Source organism: Bactrocera neohumeralis, unplaced genomic scaffold (assembly GCF_024586455.1).
Source record: "Bactrocera neohumeralis isolate Rockhampton unplaced genomic scaffold, APGP_CSIRO_Bneo_wtdbg2-racon-allhic-juicebox.fasta_v2 cluster09, whole genome shotgun sequence".
Classification (NCBI taxonomy): Eukaryota; Metazoa; Arthropoda; class Insecta; order Diptera; family Tephritidae; genus Bactrocera; species Bactrocera neohumeralis.
Window position 1 is genome coordinate 30561579 of NW_026089622.1, and position 14821 is coordinate 30576399.

The window sequence follows — 14821 nt, forward strand, 5'->3', positions numbered from 1 at the left end:
AGAAAGTGCTCAACGTGGCAGCAAACGAAAGAATTTCTTACTACCCAATATGAAATTGTAGAAAGGGTAGATAAAAAACTAGTCAGAACCAAAAAAGTTCAAAACGACCTCAATGGAAGCTTCAATAGACCCCACGCAAGTAGCCACAATAATTTAAAAAGAAGCTTTTTTAAAAATCAATCGTTCACATCCGAACAATATAAACAAACGTCATGCGAACTTTGTAGAGGAGGTCACAAGCTAAAATTAAGCGAAAAATTCAAAACAATGAATGTTAGCGATCGAAGCTGCTCAAAGGCTTTAAAAACCCAAACTCTACATAGCGAAAATCACAGTAGGGTACTATTACCCACAGCAGTTGTCTCCATCGAACACCGAGAAGAAGTTTTTAAACTCAGGGCCTTAATAGACCAAGGATCACAACGATCATTTATAGCGTCTAGGGCACAAAACAGGCTACAGTTACCAACAAAACTTGCCAATTTTGAAATTACGGGAATGGGCGGAAGAGTTGTTCAAAACTCAAATAAAATCTTTCCCATTACCCTCTTTTCCCCCCAAGCGGATAAGTGCATACAAGCAGAAGCTATTGTCTTACCGCAATTAACCAATATGTTACCCAGCTATCATACATATAAATAGCAAGCATTGGCAAAAGGTTTCACACCTAAAGCTAGCAGATTCAAACTGCAACACCCCCGCTCAAATAGATCTTCTATTAGGCAGCGATCTCATACCACAGATAATACTCGAAGGTATTGAAAAAATCACAAATACACTTCTGGCGCAAAATACCATTTTCGGATGGGTCCTAAGTGGACTAGCGGAACCAGTTACAACATTGACAACTCAAGTTGAGGAAGTCTCAAATGAGTACCTCAATTCACAATTGAGAAAATTTTGGGAATTAGAAGAACTCCCCCCCATATCAGTCACAACCCCTGAAGATCAGTATTGTGAGGATTTTTACAAAGTCACAACTACTAGATCAGAAAACGGTCGGTACGTCGTACGACTACCACTTAAACAACAATTTCCTAACACACTCTCCTTAGGTCACTCTCGCACCTCTGCAATACAGCAGTTTCTAAGTATGGAAAGAAACCTACTTAAAAAATGTGAACTCAAATCTGAATATGATGGTGTGTTAGAAGAATACCTCCATTTAGATCATATGGAGGAAGTAAACCCAGGGGAGAAAATCGTCAACGGCAAATACTACTCCTTTTACCAGCCGCAGTAATATAGCCAGAAAAAAACAGCAAAAGTAAGAGTTGTTTTTAATGCCTCGAAAGCCACCAGTTCAGGGAATTCCCAAAATGACATCCTATTTACGGGATCCACACTCCAACCAGATTAAATGCTTCTGATATTAAATTGGCTTATATTCAAGTACGTATTCAATGGGGACGTTGAAAAAATGTATCGGCAAATAGTCGTACATAAAGACGACCAAGATTTTCAACGTATTATGTTCCGAAGATCCCCCACCAGTCCTTTACGCGACTTCAAACTAAAAACAGTTACATTTGGCGTTAACTGTGCACCATATCTAGCCATTCGAACACTCCACGAATTGGCAGACAACACAAAGTCAAAATTTCCTCTGGCAATTGAAGTGTTGAAAACTCAAACGTATGTAGACGATATTCTGTCTGAAAGTCACACTCTTCCACAAGCATACGAGGCTTTATCACAGGTTATAAGAGCTCTCAAAACCGCAGGGTTTCCACTGAAAAAGATTACTGCAAATCATCCAGATATAGTAAAACATATACCGAAAGAAAACTTGTTGTACACTAATTTCCTTAAATTCGAAAAGGAAAGTACAACAAAGACTCTGGGGATCCAATGGAATGCGATATCGGACATGTTCTCATACACGACTGAGTCCATATCCGCATTATCAGCCATAACGAAAAGACAGATTTTATCCTCTGTGGCAAAACTTTTCGGCACCGCAGGATGGCTTTCGCCAATTATGATCCAAGCGAAAATTTTAATACAAGAATTATGGCTAGATGGAACCGACTGGGACGAACAAGTGAAACCTCTTCGCTTAGAAAAATGGTCCCAGTTCGCAAACAATCTGAGTGATATTTCTCAGATTCAAATTCCGCGATGGGTAAATTACTCCCCCCATCACAAAGTCGAAGCCTCTGAAAAGGTATACTGCGCTACTATCTATGTATGTGCGCACGCAAAGTGACACCACGACCACAAGCCACTTATTAGTAGCAAAAGCAAAGGTGGCACCTTTGAAAACTATAAGTCTCCCATGACTTGAGTTATGTGGCGCACTACTACTGTCAAAATTAGTAGCCATGGTGCAAATGCATTTAAACATGACAAAATGCACACTATATATGTGGTCCGATTCCGAAATTGTACTAGCCTGGTTGGAAAAACCAACACATGCATGGAAGACGTATATTTCTAACCGAACGTCTCAAATACTGATACATCATCAGCATAGCTCGCACACAGCACAGCACATCTACTCGTCTCCGCTACGTTTGGCTAGTACCACTTCCTCCAGGTGATATTCGCATATTTGTTGCTTCGCATATATACAATATTAAACTCGTTGATACCATTTTGCAATAAATTAACTAATCATTTATTACCTTATTGCTTGTTAGTTTAAATTTATCACTAGTTGCAATTTCAATGAAATGTAAAACCATAAAACCATCATTTATTACGTTTCAATAAAAAAAAAAATATTACCCAACTACTCACTAGAAGGATAATTATAATTATTTTAAATAATTTTGAAGTCGATATAAAGCACATAGATAGAATCCCGTTCTACAATGTCTTTGGACGAACTAAAACAATAACGCACCAGCACCAAGAAAAATATCACAGTTATTAAAAATTATCATCGATGGTAGCTTACGACCAGGTGGAAAGGTTCTTTCAGTGGCGGAATACAAATGTCGTTTAGGCATCCTGGAGTCATACCTCAAGCAGATTCTCTCAATTCAAAGATTGGATATTGAGGACGGAGGACGTGCTGACCTGGAAGAATTTTACATAACAACTAAATTGGTTATCCAATCGCAACCGGTATAAGATAACAACGTTTCATTTTCGGATACAACTTGCGTGGTACAATTAAGTTCAAAACTTCCACCACTTAAGCTTCCTACGTTTGATGACAAGTATTCGAATTATCCAAACTTTATTACCTCGTTCAAACAAATAATTGATCACTAATTCAATTTAACAAATATTGAAAAATTTAACCATTTATGAAATTGTTTCCAAGGTCAAGCCCTAGAAACTGTAAATGCGTTTCAGGTTACAAATGAAAACTACCTAAAGACGTTAGAACGATTGAAGGTACGTTATGACAACAAAACACTAATTTTCTTGGAAGGAATAAATTCGCTATTTGATTTACCGGCACTTATGAAACCAAATGGAATTCAGCTAGAAGTTTGATTGATTAAGCTTCTGCTAGTTATGGTTCTTTGACATCACTGGGTAGTGACAGGCAAATTTCTCAAGCAATGCTAATTTGTCTAATATTGCAGAAGTCTGATGAACAGACCAACAAAAGGTGGAAGGAGTCGCTAGATTTCAGAATGCTGCCGTCATGGGAAGATTTCATCGCAGTTTTGGAAAGACACTGCCAATATCTGGAGTCACTCGACAACACGCATGGTAGTACTTCGCCAGATCAAGGTTTTAACAAACACTCCACTTCGAAATCAATGAGTCAACCAAAAGGTTACACATTTTCCTGCTCTACCATATCAAGCCAATTCTGTTTTAACAACAATCACAAGATTGATTAAAGGACCTAAACGTAGATTCATCCATAACTAACGCACTTGGACTAAAATGGAACCAAAACCTTGATTGTTTTATTTTTTCATTTGAAGAAAAACTAGGACTCACTGGTCGTCTTACAAAACGTTCTCTCTGTTGCATTGTCACTTTACGACCCACTCGGCATTTTGATTCCTGTTGTTATAACTTCAAAAATCTTGTTGCAAGAAATATGGCTACTAAAGTTGGATTGGGATGAATTAGTGCCACAGAACATTGAATGGGCTTGGAAAAACTTTCTGAATTCCTTATCGGATCTTTCATCTGCATTCAAATCAAATCAATCGTTAGCACCAATTACATTTTGGTAATCGTGAATCAGCGAAGTAACAACTCTAGCAGCCTTCGATTAATAGTTTGAATGTTCCGCTTCATCAATATTTGTCGACATAATACAAAACTTAATGAATCATCAACTCTCTCACCACAAGAGTTGCATCACGCCTTACTTTGCATAATTTGGAACATTCAACATATACATTTTGCTAATGACATTCATCTTTTACAGAAAGGTCTCACGACAAATGGCCCATTGCGTTATTTAAATCCGTTTTTAGAGCATAACGAAGGATTTCAAATACTCAAAGTGGGAGGTCGAAACAACCAATGCTGTTGCCAAGCAAATGCGAATTCGTTGTGCATTACGCCACCTACATCGGAAACACTACCATGCAGGACCAAAGGCACTCGTAGCACTAATAAGACTTCAGTATTGGATAGTCAAAGCATGCGATTTAGCAAGACGTATCGTCAGATCGTGCACACATTGTATACGTCACAAGCCAAAGCTGATGAATCAGGTAATGGGACAGTTACCTGTCGAGCGATTGACTCCATCTCGCCCCTTTGCGCGTTGCGGTATTGACTTCTGCGGACCAGTCAACTGATATTTGCGCATTCGAGGTAAAACACCTCTTTGTTTGTCTAGCGACAAAGGCGGTTCACATAAAACTTGTATCAGACCTTACCACGGACGCATTCTTAGCATCATTGAAGCGGATGATTGGAAGGAGAGGGCTACCGTCTGACATCTTTTGTAATAACGCAACAAATTTTGTGGGCACTTGCAGCAAACTAGCTGAAATAAAGTCATTTTTATTTAAAACCGAAAACAAAGATGCAATTATAAAATACTGTGCTAATGAATTTGTAAATTTCAATTTCATCCCTCCCAGAACACCTCATTTCGGCGGTATTTGGGAGGCGGCAGTCAAATCGCCTAAGTGTCATCTCAACCGTACCATTAAAAATGCAAGACTCACAGCTGAGAAACTAACAACAGTGCGTGTGGAGATAGAAGCCGTGTTAAATTCTTGGCCACTAACACCATTGTCATCGGATCCAAACGGTTATGAAGCATTAACTGCGGGGCATTTTATTATTGGTAGCGCACTAAGGGCACTCCCAGAGCGAAGATTGTCAGCTGAAATAAGCAGCTTAAACAGATGGAATCAAATCACAAGCATTAAACAGACGTTTTGGAACAGGTGGTCAAATGATTATATCAACGAACTTCAAATACGATCAAAGTGGTTTTCGGAACAGCCAAACATCAGCAACAACTCAATGGTTATCATCCATGAAGACAACTTACCACCACAAAAATGGCATATTGGAAGGGTTATAAACTGTATTCCAGGAAAGGAGTCTAAATTACGTGTGGTGGACATTCGAACAACGAAGGGAATCATTCGGCGACCAATTCACAAGCTAGCACTACTACCGGTTTGAAATGCCTTTCAACGGGGCCTGGATGTTGGGTCCCCGATTGTAAACCACTGCATACTTCAACCATATGTACTTATATAATATATTTTTTGCTATTTCTACGTCTTCTTATTTGCCTAATATTCAAGGCTAAGCATTCGAAGTCATTCACCTCAATGCAGTTAATAATTGTATTTGCATTGTGTTTGCTTGCGTTTGCTCTGTACACTTTGCAAACGCTATGTTTCGCTCACGCAATTACACGTATGTTTGTTTGTGACCATTAGTTAGTCTTATTTAGCATATACTAAGCTTAATGTGTAAGCAGCATATTGCAATGCTGCATTCCCATTTTTACATTTCTCTTTTAATAACTAAATTATATATGAAGTGCGGAACACAATGCTCGCAACAGACCCTAGCAGCACGACAGTGAACTGAAAATGGCGTTGTGCATCTTACTACATGGCCCGCATGTACACAAAACAACGCAGCTGTCCATTTTGCATGTACACAATTTCGTTGTGGCCATACTAATTCCTTTCACTTCACTGAAATTTTAATATTTTGTTCAAAGTGAAATTTTTTATGCAAAAAATAAGTAAATAGGTAAATATTTTTGCTTTAAATTATCAATTGTTATTACAAATGATATAATAGATCTATAATAGAGTTATTTTATGCTTTTATTTGTAAAATAACTTCAAGTTTGTTAGAGCTGTGAATAATTTTACATTTTACTTATTATTGGCATCACCACTCTACCTCCTCTTTCTATCTATCTTCCATTCTACTGTCAACTCTACTGTCGTCCTACTGTCGTGTGCAAATATAGGAGGATATTGGAGTTAGCGAGAACGAAAACTGTCGGCCAGCAGTCGTGTAGTCGTACAGCTGTCAAAATAACAGTGTCCATAAGAGCGTGTATATGTCCAACACTTCGTTTCGCGCACATCCATATCGACTTAGTCGGACCATTTCCACCATACGAAGGAAACCGCTATTGTCTTACTTTCCTGGATAGATTCAGATAGATAACAGCGCCAACTGTTGCCAAAGCACTATAAAACGGCTGGATTTAACGAATTGGTGTACCTGTAACCATCATATCAGACTTAGGACATCAGTTCGAGAGCGCCCTGTTTCAACAATTACTACAGCTTTTGAGTACACGTCATTTTCGAACCACGCCTTACCACCACCATGCAAATGGTCTCGTCGAAAGATGGCATCGTACTTTAAAAGCAGCACTTCTATGCCATAACACTAGTCAGTGGACTTCATATTTACCACTTATTTTATTGGGCTTACGATCCACATACAAAAACGACTTGGATGCAGCACCAGCCGATCTAGTTTACGGCGACAACCTGCAACTACCTTCAGAATTTTTCATCGATAGCAAACCAACATACAGCGAGGCAGATGTCTGCGAGATCTGCGAGCAGTTGACACTGCTTGGCACGCGAAACAAAAACTATTCGTTCTTCTTCTTCCTAATTGGCGTAGACAACGCTTATGCGATTATAGAGGAACTAACAACAGCGCGCCAGTCGTTTCTTCTTTTCGCTACGTGGCGGTAATTGGATATTCCAAGCGTAGCCAGGTCCTTTTGCACCTAGTTCTTCCAACGGAGTGGAGGTCTTCCTCTTCCTCTGCTTCCCCCGGCGGGTACTACGTCGAATACTTTCAGAGCTGGAGTATTTTCGTCCATTCGGACAACATGACCTAACCAGCGTAGCCGCTGTCTTTTAATTCGCTGAACTATGTGAATATTGTCGTATATCTCGTACAGCTCATCGTTCTATCGAATGCGGCATTCGCTGTGGCCAACGCGCAAAAGACCATAAATCTTTCGCAAAACTTTTCTCTGGAAAACTCGCAACGTCAACTCATCAGTTGTTGACATCGTCCAAGCCTCTGCACCATATAGCAGGACGGGAATTATGAGCGACTTATAGAGTTTAGTTTTTGTTTGTCGATAGAGGACTTTGCTTCTCCATTGCCTAGTCAGTTCGAAGAAGCACCTGTTGGATTTCTAGGCTGAAATTGTGGGTCGTGTTTAGGCTGGTTCCAAGATAGACGAAATTATCTACGACTTCAAAGTTGTGACTGTCAACAGTGACATGAGTGTCAAGTCGCGAGTGCGACGACTGTTTGTTTGATGACAGGAGATATTTCGTCTTGCCCTCGTTCACTGCCTGACCCATTTGTTTATCTTCCTTGTCCAGTCTGGAGAAAGCAGAACTAACGGCGCGGGTGTTGAGGCCGATGATATCAATATCATCGGCATACGCCAGCAGCTGTACACTCTTATAAAAGATGGTACCTTCTCTATTTAGTTCTGCAGCTCGAACTATTTTCTCCAGCAGCAGGTTGAAGAAGTCGCACGATAGGGAGTCGCCTTGTCTGAAACCTCGTTTGGTATCGAACGGCTCGGAGAGGTCCTTCCCGATCCTGACGGACTTTTGGTGTTACTCAACGTCAGTTTACACAGCCGTATTAGTTTTGCGGGGATACCAAATTCAGACATCGCGGCATAAATGCAGCTCCATTTCGTGCTGTCGAAAGCTGCTTTGAAATCGACGAAGAGGTGGTGTGTGTCGATTCTCCTTTCACGGGTATTTTCCAAGATTTGGCGCATCGGTCGGTTGTTGATTTGCCAGGTCTAAAGCCACACTGATAAGGTCCTATCAATTTGTTGACGGTGGGCTTTAATCTTTCACACAATACGCTCGATAGAACCTAATATGCGATGTTGAGGAGGCTAATCCCACTGTAGTTGGCGCAGATTGTGGGGTCTCCTTTTTTATGGATTGGGCATAGCATACTTAAATTCTAATCGTTGGGCATGCTTTCGTCCGACCATATTTTACAAAGAAGCTGATCCATGTTCCTTATCAGTTCTTCGCCGCCGTGTTTGAATAGCTTGGCCGGCAATCCATCGGCCCCTGCCGTTTTGTTGTTCTTCAGACGGGTAATTGCTATTCGAACTTCTTCATGGTCGGGCAATGGAACGACTGCTCCATCGTCATCGATTGGGGAATCGGGTTCGCCTTCTCCTTGCGTTGTGCGTCCACTGCCATTCAGCACGCTGGAGAAGTGTTCCCTCCTTATTTTAAGTATGCTCTTGGCACCGGTGACTTGATCACCTTTGGGGGTTCTACAAGATTATGCTCCGGTCTTGAAACCTTCTGTAAGCCGCCGTATTTTTTCGTAGAATTTTCGAGCATTACCCCTGCCATATGCTGGCCGACAGCTCTTCGTACTCATGCATTTCGACCTCTTTCTTTTTCTGATTGCAAATGCGTCTCGGTTCCCTCTTCAACTCTCGGTATCTATCCCATCCCGCAGGTGTTGTGGTCGATCGTAACTTTGCGAGGTAGGCAGCCTGCTTTCTCTCCTCTGCGACTCGGCATTCTTCGTCGTACCAGCTGTTCGTTTGCACTTTCCGAAAACTGATGGTCTCGCGTGCATTTTTTACTGCACATAGGCGGGTGCGAATCTTGGCTGTAACAAGATGGTGGTCCGAGTCGTTGTTAGGACTTCAGAGCACACGCACATCTAAAACACTGGATACGTGTCTTCCGTCTATCACAACATGATCGATTTGTTTGGTATTTTTTCGATCCGGAGACAGCCAGGTAGCTTGATGAATCTTCTTATGCTGGAATCTAGTACTATAGATAACCATATTTCGGGCCCCGGCGAAGTCGATCAGCCTCAACCCATTTGAGGATGTTTCGCCGTGCAGGCTGAATTTGCCGACCTTAGTGCCAAAGATCCCTTCTTTGCCCATCTTGGCGTTAAAGTCGCCAAGCACGATTTTGACATTGTAGTGGGGGCAGCATTTGATGTGGATTGTGGCTAGACGTTCATTCACCGGAGTGGATTGCGGCAACGGAGTGTCTCTCCCACCACGAATTCTACACCAAAGTTGCGCTCCTTTATATGGGCACTGTAGTGAATGCCACAAGGACCTACTCGTCTCTGCCCTTGTCCCGTCCATCGCATTTATTGGACGGCGGTGATGTCAGCCTTTATTTTCACGAGGACATCAACCAGCTGGGCAGTTGCACCTTCCAATTAAGAAACCGGACATTCCAGGTGCATGTCCTAATATCGTAGTCCTTATTTCGTTTGCCATGGTCGTCATCAAAAGGGGGACTTTTTATTCGAGGCTGTTGGTGGGTTTTCATTGGTATAGTTTTTTACGTGGGGGTCCCAAACCCAGCGCACAACCCTATGTAGGGGAACTGTTCACGGTTTGGTGTACCTGTAACCATCATATCAGACTTAGGACGTCAGTTCGACAGCGCCCTGTTTTAACAAATACTACAGCTTTTGGGTACACGTCGTTTTTGAACCACGCCTTACCACCCCCAGGCAAATGGTCTCGTCGAAAGATGGCATCGTACTTTAAAATCAGCACTTCTATGCCATAACACTAGTCAGTGGACTTCATATTTACCACTTATGTATTTTATTGGGCTTATGATCCACCTACAAAAACGACTTGGATGCAGCACCAGCCGATCTAATTTATGGCGAGAACCTGCGACTACCTTCAGAATTTTTCTTCGATAGCAAACCAACATACAGCGAGGCAGTTGTATGCGAGATCTGCGACCAGTTGACACCGCTTGGCACGCGAAACAATAAGTATTCGTTCACTCCAGGTTAAAAACCTGCCAACAAGGTTTTATTCGAGACGATCTGGTGCGACCATCGCTATCGCATCTATACAAAAGACCATGCAAAATTATTTAACGATTTCCCAAATACTTTTTAGTGGAAATGAACAACAGCGTTATTAAAGTTTCAACAGATCGTTTGAAACCTGCTTTCATTGCCACTCCACGGAGTGTCTAGGAGGGAAGTATTTTGGCAACCTCGGAAGGATCATTACGGCGTTAAATTAATCTTCGGCGCAGCACTCCTAAAAGACAACTCTACCTAACTCCTAAAGGCAATGCTATCATATGTGTTTAATCCTTCATTCCTTTTGTTATTATAGTCTTACTATCACTAAAGTTATAACGAATAAGAAATAAATCTCTTCTGCGATTGGACATCAAGCATAACGCATCATCGTCACTTCCCGCATATATATTGTATATATATATTTTGTTGGGTTGGGTTTTCATAAGTAACTGTATGTCGAAATATTAGTAACTGTTAATTAAAAAAATACACACATATTTATACACATGTGTGCATAAAAAGTTCTATTTTAAATATTAAAATGGCGAAAACCTTTGAGGTCACGTTTAAAAAAAAGCGCCCATTCCGCTCTGACCAATCCTTTTCTATCGGTTGTGGGTGTTGAAAAAAAACAGAGTGTTGGTGTGTAGTGTGGTTGGTATGATGAATAGCTGTGGTTGAGTGGATGGTATGTTTTGTTGCTATGGGTTATGTGACCTTTTGGTATGTTGTATGTGGGTTTTGTGAGATGAGTGCTGCGGGGAGGATGTCTGCGAAGTAGCAAAATATCGCAAGAACAGATCTCGCATAAACCGAGAAGTCAAAAGAGAAGACAATGCAGATTTGTTTTTATGATTTCAAGTGTATTGTCCACAAAGAATTTGTTCCACCCAGCCAAAACGTTAATGCGGTATTCTACCTTGGAGTTTTGAAGCCTTTGGTGCGCTGTATTTGACGTGTTCGCCCCGAATATCGCGAAGATGAAAGTTGGCATTTGGTACACGATAATGCGCCGTCTCATCGATCGACGCTTGTGATCGATTATTTGACCAAAAATATCATTTTAACCATGAACCACTCCCCGTATTCACCTGATACGAGTATAGCACCGTGCTACTTCTTCCTTTTCGGAAAAAATGCATTTGCCCATGAAAGGAAAGCGTTATGCAAACACTCATTGGACATGCTTTTGGACCGTACAAAAAGCTGTATTGAAGCAGAAAGAGACTATTTTAAATAAAATAAATTGATTTTGTCGAAAAAACCATTTGTTTTGATTTTTTTTTAAGTCGTGTTTACTTTGGAGAACTCCTTGTAGTAAAACACATTTTTTTTTGGCAAAGTGTTTTTTTGAATCGAACATAGTTCCCTTCAAGGGTGATGCACTGATTATAGCTACACTCTGAGAACAGGAAATAATCGCTGTTGATAGTCTTTCCTTTTTCAGGGTAGAAACACAGGCACCAAAACTTTGCCCACCGACTGTTGCGTTTTCCGGTAACTGCGCTGAAAAAAGTAGTTTGGATAAAAATGAGTTTAAAGTCTTACTTTAGGTTTGAGGCAGCGTAACTGATAGAATACTTACAGTATAGAAAGTATGACTTAACTACGCTCTAGGGCTGTAACTTCGAAAATAATTCGAATTTTGAAAAATTCTTTTGGTGAGATATTTTTGAACATCTAGGTTATATTAATTGATTTTTGATTTGTATACCGGAAACTGAGAGAATCCAAAAAAGTTTAAAATTGTGTTATAATCGAAGCAGGCGTAGTTGTGGTCTAATTTCGCCCATTTTTACATTGTGACATAGAAAAGACGAATAGTAATAATAATAATAATACCCGACAATTACCCTCCTCCCGCCCAACCGATACGAGAGGCGCAATCCGCAAACGAGCTGAATTAGCCGAGTCATAAAAGGCAAGAGAGTTTTAAACCTTACGATCTTAAGCTGCTCAGCTACAGAAACAAAAATTTCAATAGCCAAGACTAAGAATTAAGTAAAATTATTATTTTTAAATGTTGCTTATTAAGAGTATATAAAATAATTTTACAAACTGACCCATTCATGAGTTTAAGAAGAAATATTATACCAAGAATCTCCCCACGACTAGCGAGGAGATTTATAAGTTTTAAAAGATTAATGTAAGGGGGAGCATTAAAACTGGAATCCCAATGCAAATGATCTAAGGTAAAAAGTTAAAATTGTTTTTGAACGGACTCTAACTTCTCCGAACGGACTTGAAAACTAGAGTTCCAAACCACAGAAGCATACTCTAATATAGGCCTAACTAAAGATGGGGTCCATAGTTACTCCCAGATCAACAAAACTGTACTACTACTTGCTCCAACCTAATGCTTTGTATTACGTATGAAATAGGGTCTACAGATCTACGTGAAAAGCACATCGTTTTTAAGGTTCAATGGCATGTCATTTCTGACACACCAGGAAACTAGATTGCTATGTCTAACATCTTGATTGATATGACTTGAAGTATTTGATTTAAAAAGTTTTACATCTAAAACTTATAATAAAACTCTTGAATACTTAATAACAGATGATTTGTCGTTAATAAATAACAAGAACAGAATTGGACCAAGATGGCTACCTTGAGAAACGCCTGAAAGAACATTGAATATGTCAGAAAAAGTATCGTTAAATATGACTTTTTGAATTTTATTACTTAGATAAGAATACAATTCTGTCGTTAATAAATAACAAGAACAGAATTGGACCAAGATGGCTACCTTGAGAAACGCCTGAAAGAACATTGAATATGTCAGAAAAAGTATCGTTAAATATGACTTTTTGAATTTTATTACTTAGATAAGAATACAATTCTGTTCTGTTATAATTGCTTCCAAAAGTTTAGGTATTGCTAAAAACTTTGCTATTCCCCTATAGTTTTCAATAGATGACCTAAATCCACTCTTATGTAAAGGAATTATAAATGAATTTTTCGATATACATAGATGGAAATAATTGTGTGATTGACACTAGGCAGAGTTGACTTATATTTCATTGCAAGTGAAATCTTGCGTTTGGAGTTGACGAAACCATAGAACATTTTGGATTGCGTATAATACTATTTTTTACGTTGTTTATATAATTATTATAACATATTTTGTTAAGTTCGGCAAACTGTCGAAGCAATATTTTTAATAATTTTGAAAAGTCAACAACTAAACCAGTTTTCTTTTAAGTTTAAAGGCACGAGGTTTTTTATTTCGAATTTACATAACTCCATCAAACACCATAAATTAGAACTCATTCTTTGAGTAAAAAAACATATCGGAACATATTTTTCAAATAAATCTAAAATAGTTTCATTAAAATGAGAAGCACTTAATTCCATATTGCCACTGTAATCTGGCCAAGTTACTTTAGAAAGTTCGTAATTAATCTTCTTAAAATTAGCTTTCGTAAAGTTGAATCGATTATTATGAACTAAGTTGGCTATGATTTCGATATTAATTTCCAAAGCAGGATGATACGAGTCCTCTATGTAGCAGAACCATAGCGAATTATTGTTAATCAGTTTTTTGTATCAACGGATTTTCTTGGCATTTTAGTGATAACTACAGGGGGTTAATCACGTTTATGCTCGAATTCGCGCACAAAGCCCCAGATGGCCAGAATGAGTTTTCAAGTACCAATGGAAAATTGTCAGCGGATATGTCGATCTTAACGAAATATCCCTGTCGTATATGAAATTAAATTTTCGGATGTCTGTATCGTCCGTTTTTAATTTCGACGAGATATAAATCTTTATGTCGTCGACTGTGGTATCCGCAGAAAGTCTTGAGATAAAAATTGCCTTTTTACGCGGTATAACAACTACATTTTTATTACTTGACTTGCAGTTATTTGGAGGCGGATCTTTAGAAGTTTTTCGCTTACCATGTTCAGTAACAGTTTTCTCTGTATTCTGAGCTGACGAAATCTTCTCTCCTTGAAGACAAAGGGAAGAAAGATTGATGAGGTCAATGTTGGGTGGGGGCATTTTTTTTAAAGGAAGATGCTGTGGTCTCTTCATGAGACGGACGTTTACGTTTAGAGGAAAGTTTTGGATTCTCTTCTTGATCATTTTGGCATTCAAACGATTGAAAAAACTTTTTATAATGCCTAAATTTTTCAGTAAGGGTTTCAAGCTTAATGACTTTAAATAATTCAATTTCTGTTGGTTCTTATTTTACGCAAGACCAGCGCAAGCCCATAATATCAAGAATAGAATCCAATATCCAGTCCAGTACATTTAAGATGGGCAAGCCCGTAACATAGCCAGCAAGAAATAAAGCGTACTGACTAGCGTTTCACAGAACAGTTCGGGAAATCACAAGTCATGACGGTGAAAAACAATATTAAATAAAAATATAAAAAAATCAAATAATAAAAGTAAAAATAGCCATGACAAACATATTTATAACAAATAAATTCAATAAAAATAATTGGTTATCAAAAGTAACAACCAATGTAGCGAGTTTGAGTTTGAGATGCACTGTAATAAACGAAAAGTAAGGAACTCGCAAACAGCTGTGAACAAAAATGGAAAACGAATAAAAACAGTA

The 14821-nt window shown here is 39.2% G+C and overlaps 1 protein-coding gene and 1 long non-coding RNA gene across 8 annotated transcripts in view; both read right to left on the reverse strand.

Annotated features, from left to right (window-relative positions):
• LOC126764263 (uncharacterized) overlaps positions 1-1052 on the reverse strand; it is a 367932-nt gene extending 366880 nt beyond the window's left edge. The window contains exon 1 of the long non-coding RNA XR_007667844.1: positions 1043-1052. This is a non-coding gene — a long non-coding RNA (uncharacterized LOC126764263). The remainder of the gene's footprint in view (positions 1-1042) is intronic.
• LOC126764065 (inositol polyphosphate-5-phosphatase A) overlaps positions 1-14821 on the reverse strand; it is a 721948-nt gene that overhangs the window by 476044 nt on the left and 231083 nt on the right. The window lies entirely within an intron of this gene.